Consider the following 20781-nt stretch of genomic DNA (forward strand, 5'->3'; position numbering starts at 1 on the left):
AACAAAGCCATTTAAATAAATTGTGCTAGGAAAAATGAATAGATATACATAGAAAAATGAAAATACATCTCTACATTTCACCCTGCACACATAGACCAGAGACATGAATTAGACCATAAACCTTGAATCTTCTAGAATAAAACCTAGGGTCAAAAGTCAAACAGGTTCCAGCACCAACTTCCTTAATAAGATGCCCAAAGTACATGAAATAAAACCAAGAAAACCAAGAATTAATAAGTGGGATATCATCAAACCATAAAATTTCTGCATGACAAAGGATACAATTAAGAATATGAGAGAGTCAACAGAATGGGAGAAAATCTTGATCAGCTAAAAACAAATAAACCAACCAGTGGGCAAAAGAACTAAAGATAATCTTATTAAAAGAAGAAAAATTCCTGGTCAAAAAATGTATGAGAAAATGTTGAAAATCTTCTGCAGATAAGAAAATGCAAATAAAAATTAAATTAAGGACTTTTCTCACTCCAGTCAAAAGGATTTTGAATACAAACATTAACAAAAGATGGTGAGGTTGTGGGAAAAAGTTACAATTGTACTTTTTTGTGAGATTGCAGACTAGTACATCCACTCTGGAGAGTAGTCAGCATATTCCTCAAAAAACTAGGAATGAAACCATAAAATGACTCAGAAACTTCCTTCCTCAGTATTAATGATCTTAAATTGGTATAGTAATATTGATAGAGTTACTTTCATGTTCATAGCAGCAATATTCATATTAATAAAATTATGGAATCAACCTAGGTGAATGCAAATAGAAAAATGGATTTATCTATGTACAATGGAGTTCTACTCAGCTACAACAAAGAATGAATTTAGGGTATTTACTGATAAATTGGTGGAAATGGAGAATATAATACTAAGTGAACTAAGCTAAACTCAGAAACTCAAAGATTGGATGTTTTCTTTCATAGGCAGAATAAGGGACAGAGGGAGGAAATACGAGAAAAACATAAGATAACACAAAGATTAGTAATGTAGAAGTACATCTAGAGAGAGAGTGAGAAGAATGAGGGGAGACAATGAAAAATGAATTTTCAAAAATAATGTACATGTCTAGATATGCCATTGGGAATTTCATATTTATACATAAGTAAAAAAGAACCAATCAAATATAAATATATGAGTAATAGGAAATCTGGTAGAGGAGAGAGAATGGGGGAGGAGAGAGAAGCTGGGAGGGAAAAGAGATGGATAGTGAACTGAAATCAAATTTCATTCATGAGTGAGTTTGTTGCAATGAACCCAACTACTATGTATAGCTATAAAGCTCTAATAAAAAAATAAATTCTAATTTTTATCATATATTAATTGTGATTACTTTGATATGCTTAGTGCAGAATGCACTCATTCTGTTGGTCTGCATTTACTAAGACTTAATGATATAGAAAGTTATAAAACCCTGATATTCCTTCAAAATTAATAATACTGCCTTTTAATTGTAATTGCCTAAGCATGAGAGGAACTACAATGATTTTCTCTAAGTGACTGAATAAACAAACTGTGGCATATGAAGAAAATAAAAGAGAAGAGTTAGATGTTAAAAAAATCAGTTACTGCTGGGTTTGTCACTAGGGGTAGAGGGCTTGCCTAGAGTGTGAGTCACTGGGTTAGATCCTCAGCACCACATAAAAGAATAAGTAAACAAATAAAATAAAGTTAAAAAGTATTTGTTAAAAACTCAGTTGCTTTAATTCCAGAATATAACACTGAACACAATTTCATGGAAAATAACAATGTCATATTGCAATAAGAAATATATTATTTCAAAAAATACTAATGATACGGTGCTCAAGAAAAATATGATTTTCAAAACATGATTAAAGTTTTCTGTATGGACCAAGAATAAATATTGTATGTAAAAATCATTTCTCATAGCCTTAATGCATAAAATATTATTTGAAATTTATTTTTAAACATAATTTTTGAAAATAACTTTAATTTAGGTCCACCAAAATAATGTAAACATTTGGTTAGTCTTAATATGTTTTTTAAAGCTTACTTATATATAATTGATTTAAAGACAGCTTTCATTCTCAAACTGTTCCTGTTTGCAGTAATTGTATGGTTTTAATAGGTTTTTGTTTTAGGATTACTCTACTATTTTTTTATTCACAATCAACATTTGGGGAATATTTGAAATTAAAATAATTGGATGCCTAACACATCTAATTGGCTACCCAGCACATGTGTTTTGTGATGGAGTCTCAGAAAATTTTAGAACTGAGAATGTTTAAAATGTATGTTACTTGAATTTCACAATTATTTTTCAGGGTGTTCAACCTAAGTGCCCCAAAACTGAGAGCTGCATGTTAGAATTCAAACATATTGTTCATCAGCAGTACAGTGGGCTTACATTTCAGACTCCAAGCATCAGCTCAACCTTCTTTCATCACACCCACCATGCTACGCTTCAGATATTGGCAAAACTCAGTCCCATAAGTTGTGGCCATTTACAGCTAGCATGATTTATGTTTTGCTAGTAATGTTTTGTTGGTTTTAATTGACAGATTTACAAGCCCAAATTATGTTTCTTCCAACTTATTTCTTCCCATGAATTTTCTCCTGTATTGTTCAATAAAACTTAATTGAGCAAAATAAAAAGTGCATAGTTTCAGTTAAAGTAAATTTATAAAATTACCACTTGTATCAAGAAAAGGGGATAGGAAGGATAGAAGAATGAATCAGACATTACTGCCCTGTGTACATATATAACTGCATGACCAGTGGGATTCTATATCATGCATAATGAAAAGAATAAGAAATTATACTCCAAAATATATGATATGTAAAAGTGCATTCTTCTGCCATGTGTAAGTAATTAAAATAGTTAAAAAATTAAAAGAGGAAGTGGTAATCATCACCCATTCTAACCAGTATCACCTCTGTCCTGAAGTAACAACCATTCTGAATTCAGTTGATATATTCATTTTTATGACTTGGCAATTTCTATTAATAGTGTCATACATTCTGTATTCTTGTGCATCTGGTTTAATTTTCTTGTCAAATGTAGCTGAAATTTCTTTTCAGTTCTATAGTGTATCTGAATATATCACAAGGTATTTATCCATTATACTTTTGATGGACAGCTAAGTTATTTCCAGATTTTGACTGTTACAAGTAGTGCTACCATGCACACTTGTGCTAAGGAGAAAAAATGTAAGAGCTAAGAGTAGCTGCTTCTGATGTGAAACTTCCATGAAAGTGGGGGTAAAATTCCCTAAAAATATTCTCCTCCTTCTGTGTGAATCTGCCAAATTAGATCACCCAGAATGGAATGCTTTCTGCCCCTTCAAATAGCAACTTACTTGAAGAAAATACCTCAAGTGGAAGGAAGCAGGAACACCTTTAGAAACAATTGAGATCTACAATGTTAGAATATGATGATCTTTTAAACATTAGAATGCAGTATTTTTGTAAGAAAGTATTATTCATGCCAAGCATAAAGCAGAGGAGGGAAGTACCTTTAAAACTAGCTTTTTATAAATATTAAGTAAAAGAATATCTGACTGGCTTCTTTCTAAGTCATGTAAACTTCTTGATGTTTGGTCTTCTCAAGTGGGAACTGTGTCCTGCAGACTGATTATTTTTCAGAACTTTTGAATTATGATATTCTACTTTATTTGTGTAGCCCTACACATTTTAAAACTTGAAAATAAGAATCTTTAATTTACCATACATCTTTGTCTTGTTCCATTCAAGACTATATTCATATATTTATAATACTTACCCATGACATAATCATATAACACATAAGTTAGAATACTGGTTTATCCCTGCTTCTCTTTCCCCATCCTCTATTCACCAAGGTGAAAATGAATCAGTACCTTATATGTATAATTTTCATGTTTTATTCACAAGGTACAAATATTTTATACTGTATACTTATGTATTCATCTAATATTTTACTATTTTGTTTTTAGCTGTTTTTAACTGAAACATTGTAGCATACCAGCTGTGATGGTACATGACCATAATCCCATCATCTTAGGTTGCTAAGGCAGGGTTCTGAGTTCAAAGCCAGCCTCAGCAACTTAGCAAGGCCTTACGTAATTTCTGTCTCTAAATGAAATATAAAAAATGGTTGGGGATGTGACTTAGTGGTTACATACCCCTGAGTTCAATCCTTGGTAAATAAAATAAATAAAAATAAATAAATAAAAACAAAATAAAAATAAATAAAAGTAAATAAAATAAATAAAAAATGACATCATATAAAGGTAAAGGATAATTCTGAAGTGTGATTGTGTTTGTAAAGTTATCATACTGAAGTACCATGGTGTATATAATCTTTGTGGACCTATGTTTTGTCTTAAAACATATTGCTAAACTCAACAAAAATGTGCACATATATTTGCCAAAGAAGACTTACTCTAGAATGTTCATAGTGAGCAGTTTATCATAATTCCTATGTGGACCTAGTTCAAAGTCCATCATCTGTTATGTGAATAAATGAATTGTAATCAGTAAACACAATTGAACCCTGTACATCAATATTCCTGAAATGTCCCATGTCACACTACAAAAATGGACATTTTCTTCACAAACTGATAAGCTTTTCCTTCTGCCCCATTTGTTGATTGTTTTGTTGTATTTGTTTATGTAGAAAGAATTTTTAAAAATATTATTTGACCACCAAGATAGTAAAATTTGACACAAGAATCATGAATGAAATATAACTCTAGTGGGTGAAATTTTAAGGAGCAACCAGATATTTACAGAGTCCAATATATCCCCACACAAAATATTTGTGCAATGCAAAGTTTAAATAATTGTTTATTTACTATTGGACCATCCTGGTAGATATTCATTAACCAAACAATGAGTCAACATTGACCAGTAATAGAATCAAGTTGTATTATATAACTGCATATCTTCTTGTGCTGTGTGATTGAGGACCTCAGATACTCACTCTTGAGTGGATGTTAACTTTATATCCTAGCAGATGTTAAACATCCCAGAGGCTTTTCCTAATTATTGGCTATATCTGTCAGTGCAGCAGGAATATACTTCTTTGTAAGAACATGGCATTGAATTTGTGATATTCCATATCAGATTGCATAACTTGAATCCACTCATGAGGAAACATTACAAGATCCTAAACTGAAGAAAAATTTACAGAATTACAGAAATACACCTTCAAAAGCGTAAATGCCAAGAAGAGTCCAGAAAGATTAAGGAAATGTCTCAGAATAAAAGAGGCAGAAGAAATAAGTACAATAATGGAACTTAAAATTTCTCAAGCTTGTATTTATTTTGGTTATAAAGAATATTGCTGAAATAATTCTGCATAAGATTTGTGGATTAGAAATTTATAATGAACAGTTTTTAGTCTGATTATTACACTGTAGATAAATAATTCTTTGTTTACAGATATACAAATATTTAGCAATAAAAAGGCATCATGTCTGCAACTTAGAAATGGTTAAAAAAAAGAAACTTTGTTATATACCTATGTTTATATTTATTAGAACAAGAGGTAGAAAATAAAGATAATGAAAATGTTAATTTTGAGGAAATGCTTCCTAAGAATTCTTTGTGTTTCATTTACAAATCTTCTATAAAGCTGCACTTGTTCAAATACAACACTTTTGAAAGAAAAATAATTTTTTATAATATTAACAAGTAACAGTAGACTCAGTAAAATAAACCATGGGTCTGTGTAGTTACAAATAAATGAATTCATTGAATATTGGCTGAATAACATTTACATAGTCTCAAATTATTTTCCCACAGAACAATAAATAATTATAAAGGGAAAAGATGACCTCACATAAGAGAAATACAGCAGATACCACCGTTAGTAATCAATGTTAAGCAGTATTGGAGAGATTAAAATTATAGGGCACCTGATGAGATTTAAAGAAAAAAAATCACAGTATCACTTTTGTGATACTCTTGTCAAAACTGTAATCTTGTTCCAATCATAAAAAAAATCTATCTTAGGCAGTGGAAAACGTCATCTTAGGCACATCCTACAAGCATAATCCTTTAAAAGAGTCACATTAATGAATGTTAAGGAAAGAATAAAGTATGTTTGAATATGAAGGTGTCTACAAAATACAAAATTATGTATATTTCATGTAGCTGAATGGAACATTTTGTTGTAAAAGACAAAATCAGGCAAGTAGCAAAATGTGAAAAGAATCTGAGGATTCACTTGTAGAAAGCATAAAGGTAGAATGTATTAGTTTTGACTTTTTCATTATGAAAGTGGTACTGTAGTTGTGTAGCATGTTCTGATTTGTTGAAAATATTAATGATATCATAAAGGATGGTGTATGCCAGTCACCTACTCTAGAATTATTCAGTGGCAAAAAAGTACTTTTTTACTAGAAGCTGCAACTTCACTATTATTTTTCAAGATTATAAAAACAAAGAAAAAAGGTAAAAAGCATTAAGAACATATTTCTCACCAGGAAAGAATGGTGCTTTTTATTAACATAAAAAATGAAATAATGCAAGTTCAATGACAGTATAATTTTAATACTTTAAAACATTAGTGAATACAGTAATTGGCATACCAATACAATGTTGTCTAAATTTCTAGGTTCATATTTGTTAACAAAAAATTTTGTAATACAATAATACATTTACATTAATACATTTAAAGTGCACTTGCATTCTAAATTATGTTATAGAGGCAAAGAAATAGCTTAATATTTTGATAATTTTGCCATACGTAAATGATACAAACATTTTTCTTTCAAAAAGTTTTAAAAATATTATGGCATTGGTCTAGCAAATGCAATATTATCTATCATATCTACTTTTGCTTCAAACCTCTGTGTATTCTTGTGATGTTTCCACAAGTATGTCTTGTCTTGATTTTTTAGTAAATCTAAAGGCAGAGTCTTCTGTTGGTAAAGATTCAAATTCTGTAGCAAGTTGAGAGAAAAAGAATTGTATTTATTATCTCAAAGATTTCATAAGCATGAATCAGAAATACATGTTGAAAAATTTTCATTGTTTGTAAGAATGAAAAACACCTATGTATGATCACATTACAAAGTTACTATGAAAGAGTTCACCCACAGAATTGCCACTGTGACTAAGTATCAGAACTTCAGAATTTTCACCCCTCCTTCATGAATACAACAATTATATGCTAAGATACTATGGCAAACATTGGGATGACAAGATGAAGATTTAAAAAAAGGCCCACTTCTCAACAATTATATTACTGGAAATTTCCATACAGAATAATGGGCAGTATAATGTGTACAGAATAAGGTACTACTGGAACACAGAGATGGGAATTCTGTGACAATTTTATGGCAGTGTAGGAGATCCTTCTCTGAAGGTGCTGTGTCAATTGACACCTGAAGGATAAAAGAAATTTTGATGGGAAGAGATACATGCAGTGAGAGATGAGACAAAACACTTGTAAGTGGTCCAGTGTAAGTAGAAGCCAGAGCAAAATTACAGTAGTGTGAATGGAAAAAGAGAAGCCTGAATAACTTGACAAGAACCCAGTTGATTTATGTATTTACTTTTCTTGCTAAGAAATTTCAAACTTTTATTGAGGGTAAACGTTAACCAGTGCCAAGGTCATGAACGGGGTGATTTAGATGATTGACTAAGTGCTACCAGGTGAGTCTGGGCTTTCTGCCATAAATCACAGAAAATGTGTGATGCCTTTTTTTTTCATGAATATTTTCAGTGTATAGGCCAACAGTTTCATAGTAGGGCAGATGTGTAAAAAGAGGCAGTTTCAAACTTAGGATTTTTACCTTGTTGACTGCCCAGATTTGAAAGAAATACATAGCTCTTTAATTGTAACTGATTTCTTTTCAGTAGTTAGAACCAACATTTTTAAACATTTGGTTCAATGGTTATATGCTTGATTAGAAATGTGTGGAAATAATTCCAAATATTTTGCTAAGTGTCACCATATACAGGTTTTATTTATTTATTTTTTGTATAAAAGCAACTCTCTCACTAATTCTCCAAGCAGGTTCTAAAGTAGATTATGGAACATAATTAGTACACCTGATAATAATGTGATGTTTAATGACTACATTTTTTAGATTTAAAAAAATTTTTGACAAATTTCCCAGTCTCATTCTTCTTGGTTAAGTGAAATTATTTTAAGCAAAATTCTTAGTGTTGCATTTAATTATACATAGTAGTGGTATTAATTATGGAAATTTCAAAGATGACCATAAAATAATTTGATCACTCTTCCTCCCCAGTGCCTTTTTTCTTCTCCTCTCCTCCCCTCACATTTGAAGGCATGCTGCAGTGATTAAAGAGACATATCTGTATCTTGATAGAAGAGTGCTTTCTGAAGATTCTCATTAAGGCTAGCAGGATTTGAAAAATAAATGCCCCACAGTGAAATCTACAACCTATTGAATTTCAAATAAATTAGCCTAAGAGGCAGTAAATAATAAACATTCCTTTCTTCCAGAAATGTTACGGGAAAATTGTTGACACCGCAAAATCTTCCTTTGCATTGTGTCTACCTTTACACACTCAATCATCATTGTCTTATAAAATGATCAATCACATGATTATTCTGGTAAGAACTAATGAGACTATCTTGTGTTTGCATTGTGATTAACGAATTACAAAAATATTAACTTTCATTTTCTTTTTACACATTCAATTTTATAACTCTGAAGCAATTCAGACCTGATTCTCCCAATTTTTCAAAAAGTATTCATGTAAGCTAATAGAGTGTTAAAATATGTATCACCAACCTATGACATTGTAATTTATGTATTAAATGTTCCTGTTCAATTAGTTCACTGCAATGGTGTTTTATGAAGCTTATATTTGCTCTTGTAAGATTTTATTAGAACACAAAGCCAAACCAAAAAAAAAAGAGTGAGGCCTCTTTTAAATTAGGCATTTGCTAATTAATGTGAATTAAAATCATCAAAACACCATCAAAGCTCTAAACCAAGGTGGAATAAAACTGATAGTTTAGCAATGACACATAATCAAAAGAAGATGCTATCTTTTATTTATATACTTTTCAAACAGATATTTCATTGCTGTAATATTCCAACCTATCAAAAATATTTGAACATTATAAAAATACCTTAAAATGTATCCAAGTGGTTGAAAATCTTTTTATTATCATCTCTTAAATAGATAGACTTCATCATTTTTAGAATAAAACTTAAACATCCCAAAGAAGCCTTAGTATGAAGGAAATCACGTGGTGCGAATGCAAGGTTCCTGTTACATCCCAAGAGAGTTGGGGACAGTGCTCAATGTACATAAGATGGGAGATAGGAAGAGTATAATAGATTTTTCTTTATGGTCATTGCTTTTCAAAGACTCTTGATATCACTGCCATCTTAGATATGAATCATCTAAGAGCTCATTGTTTTACAAAATGAAATACATGCTTAATTCAAATATTTGAAATACATTATAACAGTAGTAACAGTTCAGTAATAAACATATTATACCAAAAATATGACAAATATTATGTGAGTAAAAACAATCAAAGATATATTTGCATTGAAGAACATGTCAAAACATTTTAGCAAAAGAAGAAATTAAACAATTTTAGTGTTACTTTACTGAATTTATAAAATTACTCAATATTTCTTTACATTATAAACTTTCATATTGGTGAAATTTATGAGTACCCATCATACACTTATGATTGGGGTGAAAACGTTTCTTTCCCTGAAAATATTCTACACATAATCTGTTGTTTAAGATTTTTTTAGTTAGTTATGAGAATTGCGCACATTAATATATGAGAAAACTAGGAAGAACAGTAAGCATATCCATGTTCATCAATGAACACAATTCTGGAAAGTAGGGTGAGGCCAAAAATATAGGCAAATTGTGAGACTGTCTCTAGGTCTTCCACCTCTGCTTCTAGTGCTCACACACCAAGCCAGTTATTTCTATCCTGTGAATGTATATACACCATAGAAGGCTTGTGTTGCAAAATACTAATGGTAAACAAGGTAAAATAGGTAAAACTCTACTGCAAAAAATCCCTGTTTCTGCTCATTATATTCTATTTCTTCTTAGTGATATTTAAAATGTAATTGTGAAATATGAAAATAAACAGACCAACTTATTAGGAACAAGTACCAGTAGATTATTTCTAAGTACATTTTATGGTGCATCATTCTTTCCAAAAGTGATCTGTGTAAAACAGGAGACTGCTTGCTGCAAAGGGTTTCTTTTTCTCAAAAGTAAAAAAGTGTGCTGGCCACATTGTTCCCTGTTACTAAATAATGCAAATAATAAGCATACCACTACATTAACACATCAAGGAAGTGATATCACTTCCTCTAACTAGAAGATATATTGTTAGAACCAAGAGTTTTAAGATCCTTGAAAAATCAATTATCATGAAAGATATTAAAAACCTTTTCTCTGAATGAGGCCACTGTGAAAGCCACCACTTGATTACTGCAGATAAATGGAGTTGAATTAAAAACATTAGTTAATCCAATGGGACAAAATGCCACCACACTCCCTAAATATGCAACTTATGGTTATAATACATATATGGGTTTAAAATCCTCTATAATTCCCCATGATGGAAATAGTTAATGTTCAAACACACACACACCACACACACTTGAAAACAACAGAGGAAAATAATTCAGAAATCATTTCAGTTTTTGCCATGTCTATAGGTATTTGTTTGCAAAGATGTTTTTCTGGAATCCCGTCCTGTAACTTCTGTTCTCAAGAACCTGTTCTGATATAATATAGAGATTCTTTTTAGGAGGTTTTGGCCTCATCCCAGCAGGGAACAGAAAGTAAAAAACCTTAATTAAGAGGGAGATCTCTAAAATAAATAACCACTGAAAACAAGTAGATTTTTAAAACACATAAATCTTTATCACACATTAATTACTCAAATTTTAACTGCATAAAAGACAGGAAAAAAATTCTCAAGTAGTAAAAATATTCCTTAACCACAGGCAGAGATGCAATTGTGAAAAACAATTTTTTTAAAAAAATTATTTGTTCTAATTTGCAATTCCTGACAGTAGATTGCTTTATAAGTTTTGATAGATCATAGATAAATAAAATATAAAGTCTCATTTTTCTGAGTATATTGTAGGATCACATCAGTCATGAGTCATATATGGATATGAGGTAATAATTAAATATTTTTAACTAGTTTCAAATCTATTTGCTCTATCTTAATACAAAAAGGCCCAAGTTGGTATTTATGTCAGTGATTAAACCTAACGTTTTATTCAGGAAACAAATGTTGAACATCTACCAGATGCCAAAATTTGCAATAATTAATTTTGCCACACATGCCATCACTTAATTACAGGGTGAGATAGCATTTTGTTTTAAATCTAAATAATAATCTCACACCCATATTTTAATGCTGTGGGAAAAAATGCACTGTAGATATAATAAAGATGCTGAAAGTTTATAATACCTGGCATTGTTGGAGATATCTGAAGTTTGTGGAAGTACATACATGGAGATTTCACATTGGTAAAATTGCCAAACAGTGCATTTCTCAGGTCATATCCCCATCATGAAGTGAAACATGGCTGCATACAGAATGCTAAAGGGATATTAAAAGTAAATTCATTGAAATAAAAATAAAAAATTGAAACTTTATTGAAAACTCATTTACCTGATTAAACTTATTTCTTGTAGTACTTAATTCTGCATCAGACTTTGTAACAGATATTTCAAGTTTCTTTTTCACTTCTTTATTATATTCATTTTCTTTTCCTTTTAATTGGTCCTTATTTTGTTCAAATAACAGATAATAGTTTCTTCTCTTCTCTTTTCTAAGGTCCATCTGTAACAAAATGTTTATCTTTAAATTTTCTTTTCCAGATAAAAGTAACTTTATTCAACTTTTTGTTTCTTTTATGGTAAGACTTTTGACTTACCTTGTTGAGCACTATGTATTATAAACAACTTGAAATCCCATTTGGAACAAGACCAAACCTAATATTTAATCCAATAATAAAAGAGTGTAATTTTTTTTCAATAAAGAAGAAATTTTATTTATAAACTACAGTGAATTTCAATAAAATAATCAGTAATCACTTTCCATATCATTTTTAAATGGAAGCTAGCCTTAAAACTAGCTGAGGGTCTAGCTCAGCACTAACATATCTACTTAGTTGAACTAACCCTTGGGTTTGATCCCAAACATCAGAAGACAAACTATAAATGTTTATCAACATGTTTCTGGACAGTGAAAAATGCCCATTTTATTATCTTTGAGATATATTTAAATTAACATAAGCTTTCTTGAGAGCAATTTAGAAATCTTGATCAAATACCTTTTAAAAAGTTTCTCTATTCAAGTAATTCTACATTGAAAATATATTCAGAGTAAAAATATGTAGAAAATGATTTTTCTAAATGGCATTCCTTGAAATACTGATTGTACTATAAAAAGAAAAAGTATTCTTGGACAAATGGGCTAAGGAAATGAATAGACACTTCACAGAAGAAGATCTACAAGCAATCAACAAACATATGGAAAAATGTTCAACATCTCTAGTAATAAGAGAAATGCAAATCAAAACCACCCTAAGATTCCATCTCACCCCAATTAGAATGGCGATTATCAAGAATACGAGCAACAACAGGTGTTGGTGAGGATGTGGGGAGAAAGGTACACTCATACATTGCTGGTGGGGCTGCAAATTAGTGCAGCCACTCTGGAAAGCAGTGTGGAGATTCCTTAGAAAACTTGGAATGGGACCACCATTTGACCCAGCTATCCCACTCCTTGGCCTATACCCAAAGGACTTAAAATCAGCATACTACAGAGATACAGCCACATCAATGTTCATAGCTGCTCAATTCACAATAGCCAGACTGTGGAACCAACCTAGATGTCCTTCAATTGATGAATAGATAAAGAAACTGTGGTATATATATATACAATGGAATATTACTCAGACATAAAGAATGATAAAATTATGGCATTTGCAGGCAAATGGATGAAATTGGAGAATATCATGCTAAGTGAGATAAGCCAATCTCAAAAAGCCAAAGGATGAATGATATTGCTAATAAATGGATGATGACACATAATGGGGGGAGGGAAGGGTTAGTGTTAGGGTTAGAGTTAGGGTTAGGGAGGGGGGCAAGTATGGAGGAAGGAAGGACTGTATAGAGGGAACAGACGGGTGGGAGGGGTGGGGAGAAGGGAAAAATAACAGAATGAATCAAACAACATTACTCTATGTAAATTTATGATTGCAGAAATGGTATGCCTGGATGCCATGTACAAACAGAAAAACAACATGTATCCCATTTGTTTACAATAAAAAAATACAATATAAAAAAAACTATTTGTAAAACATGATGGAACATGGCTTTGTTGATAGTACAATAATCTACTTCATAAAGAGAAATCATTATATTCTATGCACTGTGATAAATGGGGCTGACCTAGAAAAGGAAACTCTCTATCAATAAATTATAATATGAATTGTATAATTTATTTAAAATATTCAGTTAATAAATATTTTAAAAGAAATAAATATGGGATGAGATCTATGAAAATAGTCACATGACTCTCTGTAGACTTAAATGTTTGCATGTGAAAATGAATAGCCAAAATTTACTTATATCTCAAAGAAATATATGTTTTAGACCTTAAGTACCATATTATTTCCTCCTAATGGCATATATTTTAAGAAGTTTCAAGCTAGATCAATATAATTTACCTTAAAGCAGGTAATTGTTTTGGTTAAAATTTTAAAAATAATATTTAAATTTATAGAAAGCAGATCATATTTCCAAAATTATAAAGTTTGCCAATATAAATTAGGAAATCTTATGATACAAGTAGGAGTATATCTATAAAATTTTGTGTAAAATTATCAAATATTTGAAAGTCATGAAATTTTATTTCTGGTATTCTTTGAACTATTTCATTCAATTTTCATTACAACTTGGTTATTATTTATTATAATAAAATTAGAATACAACCCTTAAAAAAAAGAAAAAGTAAAAATTTAAAAAATCCAAATTTCTAATTGTTATATTAATAGATTTCTAGTCAGGTAGGGTGACACATGCCTCTAATTTCAGCAACTAGGGAAGCTGAGGAAAGTGTATCTCAAGTTCAAAGCTATCCTCAGCAAATTAGCAAGGCCCTAAGCAACTTAGTGTCTCAAAAATTATATAAATCAATAAATTCCTATAAGATAAGTAGTCAGTACACCCATTAAACTGTGATTTGGAAGAATAGTCATTTATTTTTTAGAAGTAATGATGATTAACACTGTTATCTTATTCACTAGAATTTTATATTTCACATGAATAAAATGTTTTTTTCTCTTGAAAAATGTCAAGAAATATGTCAGAAGTTACAAATGTTCCCCCAAGGGCCAATATTATAAAGGAAAGAGTTGTAGTTTACACATACCTCAAATTTTGGAGTTCTTCTTTTAAAACTACATTTTCCTGTGCAACGTTTGATATCACTATTTTTGCTCCAGAATACTCCTTTTTAAGTTCACAAAGCTCAGTTTCCAGTTTTGCCATTTTTTCTGCATGCAGTGAACTCTGTGAGCAGTGAATATTTTTAAGTTCTGTTATTATGTGAAATGAAGAATCTGTATTCAGATGTCTCAATTGGATAATAGAATCTATATCAGGAAGGAAACAAAAAAGATATATGAGTAACTTACATATATGATTTACTATATATTTTCATAAGCATTATTCATATGCTGAAAAAATGTAGAGTGCCTAAAACATATTTGTACTGTGTTCTACAGATCAAAAGAGGGTATAAGACCCCTTCTCTTGTTCATCTTGAAGTCTTGTGGATGTGCTCAATTGTGCACAATAAATCTTGTCTTCTTTAGATAATACTTTTGATTACCCAAATCTTGAAAAATCCTCTTGTTGGGGAAAGAGGATGTCACCAGGTTCAATGCAAAGAAATGCCTCAAAGATTCATCCACAATCCTAGCCAATGTAAATGGAACAATTCTCATACACAAAATTTAAAAATACATAAAAACAGAAATTCACACTGTTCACAATTTTCTACCCCATAAAAATAACTTAAGCAACTCTGTTCATCATTAATGGTTTCCAAAGTCAGTAATAATTTTTACTCCTTTATTGTGAATACCCTGTTCCTTATCTGAAATGCTTTTATCCAAATTTTTGACAAATATTTTTCTACTCTAAAGATTCAGTGTGCTTCATGCACCTTTACTTGATTTGTGCTCTACTTCTTGCAACAAATTTTCTTTACTCAAGCCAACATTAGCACCTTATCAACTTTTCTACTGTATCCTTATGATTTAAACTGTACATTGTTCTTTACTTGTATATCCCTTTTGTTTGTGAAGAGGAAATAATCTTTTAAGTCATCTCTGTGAAATTTGTGTTTATTTATTTGACTCATTATTTTTAGACTTACTGGTAAGTGCTAAGGTAGATAATTGATGTCAGAGATAATCTTTAGTAGTAATGCCTGAACAGAGAAATAAAAACTGAGATTACCAGCCAGTGGGTACAAGAGGATAACAGCTTGAAAAGCCTTAGAAATTGAGGAAGATGTCTATTAAATTGGGTCTATATTTTTCTAAATATATATGAATCTGTGAAGAGTAATGCCAGAGGAAAGGGCACAGGGAGGAAAGGGAAAAAGATAATTAGGAAGAAATCTTGTAACAAAAGATTAATAGATAAGTGTAAAATGATTTAACATTCTTGTTCTAAAGAGTGATTTATGTGAGATTGCATTGGAAGTAGATCACCCAGAATGTGGGCAGATGAAGGTGAGGGCATAAGCATGCATCAGTGCAAAATCAAGATGAGGCCTGAACTAAGGGAATGTTTTCAGAACATTTGGGATACAAAATTTTCAGTAACCTGGTGAAGAATCAAGTTTTATTTAATGAGTAAAAAATCAATTCTGGGTCTCTAGAAAATGAGACTCTCCTCATTACTGTACCAGAAAAGGAATCAAATAAGATGCAATATTAAGCACCTGAGCTGTTTAAGTTGCTTGTTTATCTTGTGATTTTTCTTTAAACATCTTCCTATTTTGAGTGAAGTAATTTAGGTATTTTCTCTGAGCAATTTAGATAAAAGGATTTTACAAGTTCATCAAATTTAAAGAGAAGGCTGACAGCCAATCTCAGTGGTAGAGCAACTGCTCAGCATGTGAAAACGCCTGGTTTCAATCCTCTCCTCCATAGAAAAGAAAAAAAAAAACAATGTTACCTGAAGTACAACATGTATTCATTGTAATTACTCAATAGGCTGTGTCTTGTACTAGAAATGAACTAAATTATTTTAAGAGATGTCTTCTCTATATTTACCAAACTGAACCCTACATTCTGCCTCTAGTAAAATTTGTGCCTAAATCTTTTAGGAAGCTGGGAATATAATTTTCATCATTGCCTAGCTCTGCAATAAGAATTTTAAAACTATATTATTTTTAAAAGATTATGGTCTGATAATTTACCTTTGAGAATTCATAAATGGCAAAGGGATTACATTGGAGAATGAAAGACAAAGAAATCTGGGAAAAAGTTTAAATATTAAAAATCTTTCTTATGCAGGAATATATCATTGAAGAAAACATGAATACCAATATTGACTTTGGTCTTTTGGAGGATAAATCCTCTCATTAATTTGGGGGGAAAATTAGGAATAGGAAAACTGCCAGCATTTCCAAAGTTTTTAGCTAAATTTACAGAAAAATTTTACTTCAAAAATTTACCTGATTTGAGTGTCATTGTTACCTTCTTCGGTTTTGATTTATATGGAAGAGAATCTTTGATTACGATGGTAGGCTTCCTCTGCTTGGAGACAAGATATTACATAAACAGTATGTATTCACTTCAATACCAAGTTAATACATAAAATAATCATAGAAGATTAATTACCTTGCAGAAAACATGTGAGTCCTGAGTTACTGAAAAGCAAAGGAAATATACACTCAACAAAATCTGAATATATAAAAAAAAACCTCATCTTTCTCCTTAATGAATGTGGAGCTGAGTCCCAGTGGTTATGTATAATAAAGATAATATTAACTTTGGGGTTTCTGTGTTTGTTAAGGACTTTTTGTTAAATGTTCTCATGTCTAAAAAATGGTAAAAAAAAATTAGGAATATAGGTTTAGTAAAACATGCAGTTATGTTTCCAACATTAAGATCATGGTTTCTATGACCACAAACACATAGCAAAGGGTATATATAACAATGGAATGATGCAGAATGCTGGAGAGCACAGTGATTCCTATTTAGAGGAATAAAAGTTTTGAAAAGTTTAACATGATAGCTGAAGTAAAAATATAGTCACACATCTCTTCCATGAAACAGATAAGAATTATTTAATTCATTTTATTACAAGTACAGAACTTCTCTCCATTTGTCTGGCTATTTAATAAGTCCAAATTTGTGATGGGGTTTCAGAAGAAGGTATACACAATTTCTCATCAGAGAGAGTTTTTTGAACTACTTAGCTCTGAAATATGCCTTTGGAATAACATGCCCTTGTTTTTCATACCCGCCTGGGAAACTGGTTTTTTTTTTTTTTTTTTTTTTTTTTTCCTGTATCTTAAGGTATAACCAACATCAAGTCTCTTTCCACTCTTTTGCAAAGATACACACTCCACATTAAAAAAAAATAATGTATGAGAAGGCAGAAAGATTTTAGATTTAGGAATCTAAAGGAAAAATGGAACTGAAAGCTCACAGAATTATCAAACATTAATAAGCCTTTGTATTTCTGTCAGTGGTATATGCACTAATAGTAACAGTCCTGTTATTCAAGGAATATACTTCATAAAAACTTCAAGTTGAAAACTGAGTCTGCTGTGGCTTATCTTGACAGCTTATCAAGTTTTTAATAAAAGGGATGACTGATCAAAAAATTAGGTATCTATAGACAAGAATTTTGTTGGGTAATAAAGTGAATTACTTTGAAGCCAAAGAACTTGGTTTCACTCGAAAGCACCAATAAAATAATAATGGTAAACATAAAGATAATAATAATGATACTTAAGAATAACTTTTAAAAAGAAAATGATTTAAATATGATATGCTTCTCATCTGAATGACTCAAATGGATGCCATGTACATCATGGAGTCTGGTAGGTATGGGGGGAGTTTGGTTTGAGGGGTATATACTGAAAAGAGCTAAATTGCATTATCATAGTTTCCTCATGGTTCCACCCAAAATTACCTAACATCTAAGATTTCTGCCAAACTTTAACTTTCACTTAAGTTTTCCAAAGAAACATCTAGAGTTGGAGGCATGGTTCATTCCTATTTTATTTTATTTTTTTTGTATGGATTATTCCATCATTCTGTCTTGTGAAACTTCCATGATTATGCCTGTAATTCATGACATACACTGGTTTCACTTTCCCTGAGGCTACCGAAGACATTTTCCAGTATCCATTCTGGCTAATAAATAGGCGATATGTAAATTATTTCTTTTCCTGTGTAGCCATCAGTTTCTATAACCAAGGGGGCTGCTTTAACATCAAATTACTGTCAACAGGTTTATTTATTTCCACACATAAATGAGCATGTATTAAGAGCTTCAGAAAGTAACAGGTGCCAGAGATGAAGTATTTTCCAGAGACGGAGGTAAATGGAGACTGCAAAATGAGTTTATTCACCAAAGGTAGAAAATGTTGTACCTACAGACAGGGTTTAAGTGGAAATGTTATCTTATGGTGATATAGAAATTGGTAAGTAGAACTGCCGGAAGAGAGTGCAGGCAGAGAGAGGGATCAAGATAAAGGGAGGCAGAATTTTGATTAAGAGAGATTCCTACAAAATGTAAGATGTTTGAACATCCATGGTCCAGAGAGGGCCAACAGATACATAAGCAGTACATGCATAAAGAGTAGAAACAAACTTAATGTTACAAGCAGGAGAACATGAGGGGTGTGTGCATAAATGGAGATAAATAGTGAGAAGGCAGGAGTGCACTAGGAAGTTGATGCAGGCCTGATTGGAGGGGATGTTTCCAGAAATACAGGAAATAGAGTATTTTCAGTCACCTGTGTAGAATAAAGATTAATTACATGAATAAAGAAAGAATATTGGGCACACAAATATGAGACTCTGCTCCTGACTAAAACCCAAGATTTCAAATGAGATGTGTTCTAGAACACCACAAATATGAATGTTGCTTTCATTTATCATGCAAATTTTCCTATGGAAATATTTTCCTATGTTGAAAGAAATTTTTTAGGAAATTGGTGAGCAAATTTTTGAAATCTGGATGTACAAAATCCACTAGAGAATCAGAGAGGTCCATGGGAGTGGCTCAGTGAAAGATCAAATGGATATCAGGCAAAAGTTTCTCACTCAGTGTACATCATTGAGAAAAATATTAATAAACAGAACCTGGATGGAAATATGAGTAAACACTTCATTGGAATGTGCAAGTACCTTCTTGATTTATACCTCTCAGTCAAAATTTCTGGAAATACTTCTCTGGCAAATAATGGATTTATTTTACAGAAAAGGAGTAACATAAATTGCACATGATCACACATTCCATTCTTAATTGCTGCAGACTGACCACATCAGTGGTGAAGGACATAAAAAAATATGGAGCATGAAACACAACATATTTTGAAATGTACATGCAGTCATCAACACACACATGTTGGGGAAAATCCTCCCAACCCATTGTGGAAAATATTCCATGTCATATGTGAGAAGTCCAAAGTTTTCATGTAGGATTTCCAGAGAATGTGTACCTCAAGAGTTACCTGATTTGAGTGTCCATGCTTCCTTCTTCCATTTTACTCTTTTTGGAAGAGAAACTTTCTTTTCAATCATAGGCTTGATGTGCTTGGAGGCAAGATATTACACAAACATTTTACATTTCATCCAGCATGAACTTAATAGTGTAACAGAAATATAAAAGATGAATTACCTTATGGGAAGCATGTGAATCTTGAGGTACAGAAAAGAAATTGAGATATATAATCAACAAATCCTGAATATAACAAAACTACCCTCGTGTTCCTACTGAATAAATATGGGCCCTAGTGCTGGGAGTTAGCATTGGTGAAGACCACTTTACCTTTAGGTTTCTTCTTTCTATTGTGCCTTCATGTTGAGTAAAGTCAGATGACTCAAATGTACTAAATTAAAATCAAGAATACAGGCTTAGTAAAATTTTTCATAAAATTTTCTATGGTAAAATTAGTTTTACAATGATGTTTAATACTAAGACATTGGTATGTATATCCATGCCAAGATGCAGAATGCTGGAAAGCACACTGATCTGTGTGTTGAAGAGAAAAAAAGGACCCTGAGAAGTTTAATGACAAAGCTGAATTAAAAATGTGGCAGCGCATATCTGTGTGAATCCTATCAGAATCATTTAATGCATTTTTGAATGTGTTTCCTGTCCCTCATTTTTCTTACAATTAATAACTCCAAAGTTATGATGAGATTTCAGGAGAAAGTAAATTTGCTCATCTGAGAGAGTACTCTGAGCAATTAGTTCAGATACGTGTTTGAAATACTGCTAATACACATATGAGTGTTTGTCCATACTCATGTGGGAAAGTGGTTCATCTTCTTTTACTGTGTTCTCAGTTTTAACCAAAATCAATTTTGTTTTTCCTCTTTTGTGTTAAGAATGTGGTCCCACATCTATGAAAAACTGTAGGATAAGACATAAAGGGGACTAACATGGCAATCCAAAAGAAAAGGTGTTCCTAAATCTTATAGAATTATTCAGTATCATTAAAATATTTTGTTTCAAATAAATTGGTAAATATTCTAAGAGTAACAGTGTTGGTGTTTGAGGAGTAATCAT

The 20781-nt window shown here is 31.3% G+C and overlaps 1 long non-coding RNA gene across 1 annotated transcript; it reads right to left on the reverse strand.

Moving 5' to 3' along the window:
- Positions 1–16717: 16717 nt before the first annotated feature.
- Positions 16718–20098, reverse strand: LOC306652590. The gene is made up of 4 exons (XR_013761483.1): positions 19888–20098; positions 19721–19802; positions 16869–16897; positions 16718–16784 (listed from the first exon to the last, which is right to left on the reverse strand). It is a non-coding gene; the product is annotated as an uncharacterized lncRNA (long non-coding RNA).
- Positions 20099–20781: the final 683 nt, after the last annotated feature.

The sequence above is a fragment of the Sciurus vulgaris genome (genome assembly GCF_902686455.1).
Source record: "Sciurus vulgaris genome assembly, contig: HiC_scaffold_317_arrow_ctg1, whole genome shotgun sequence".
NCBI classification, from domain to species: Eukaryota; Metazoa; Chordata; class Mammalia; order Rodentia; family Sciuridae; genus Sciurus; species Sciurus vulgaris.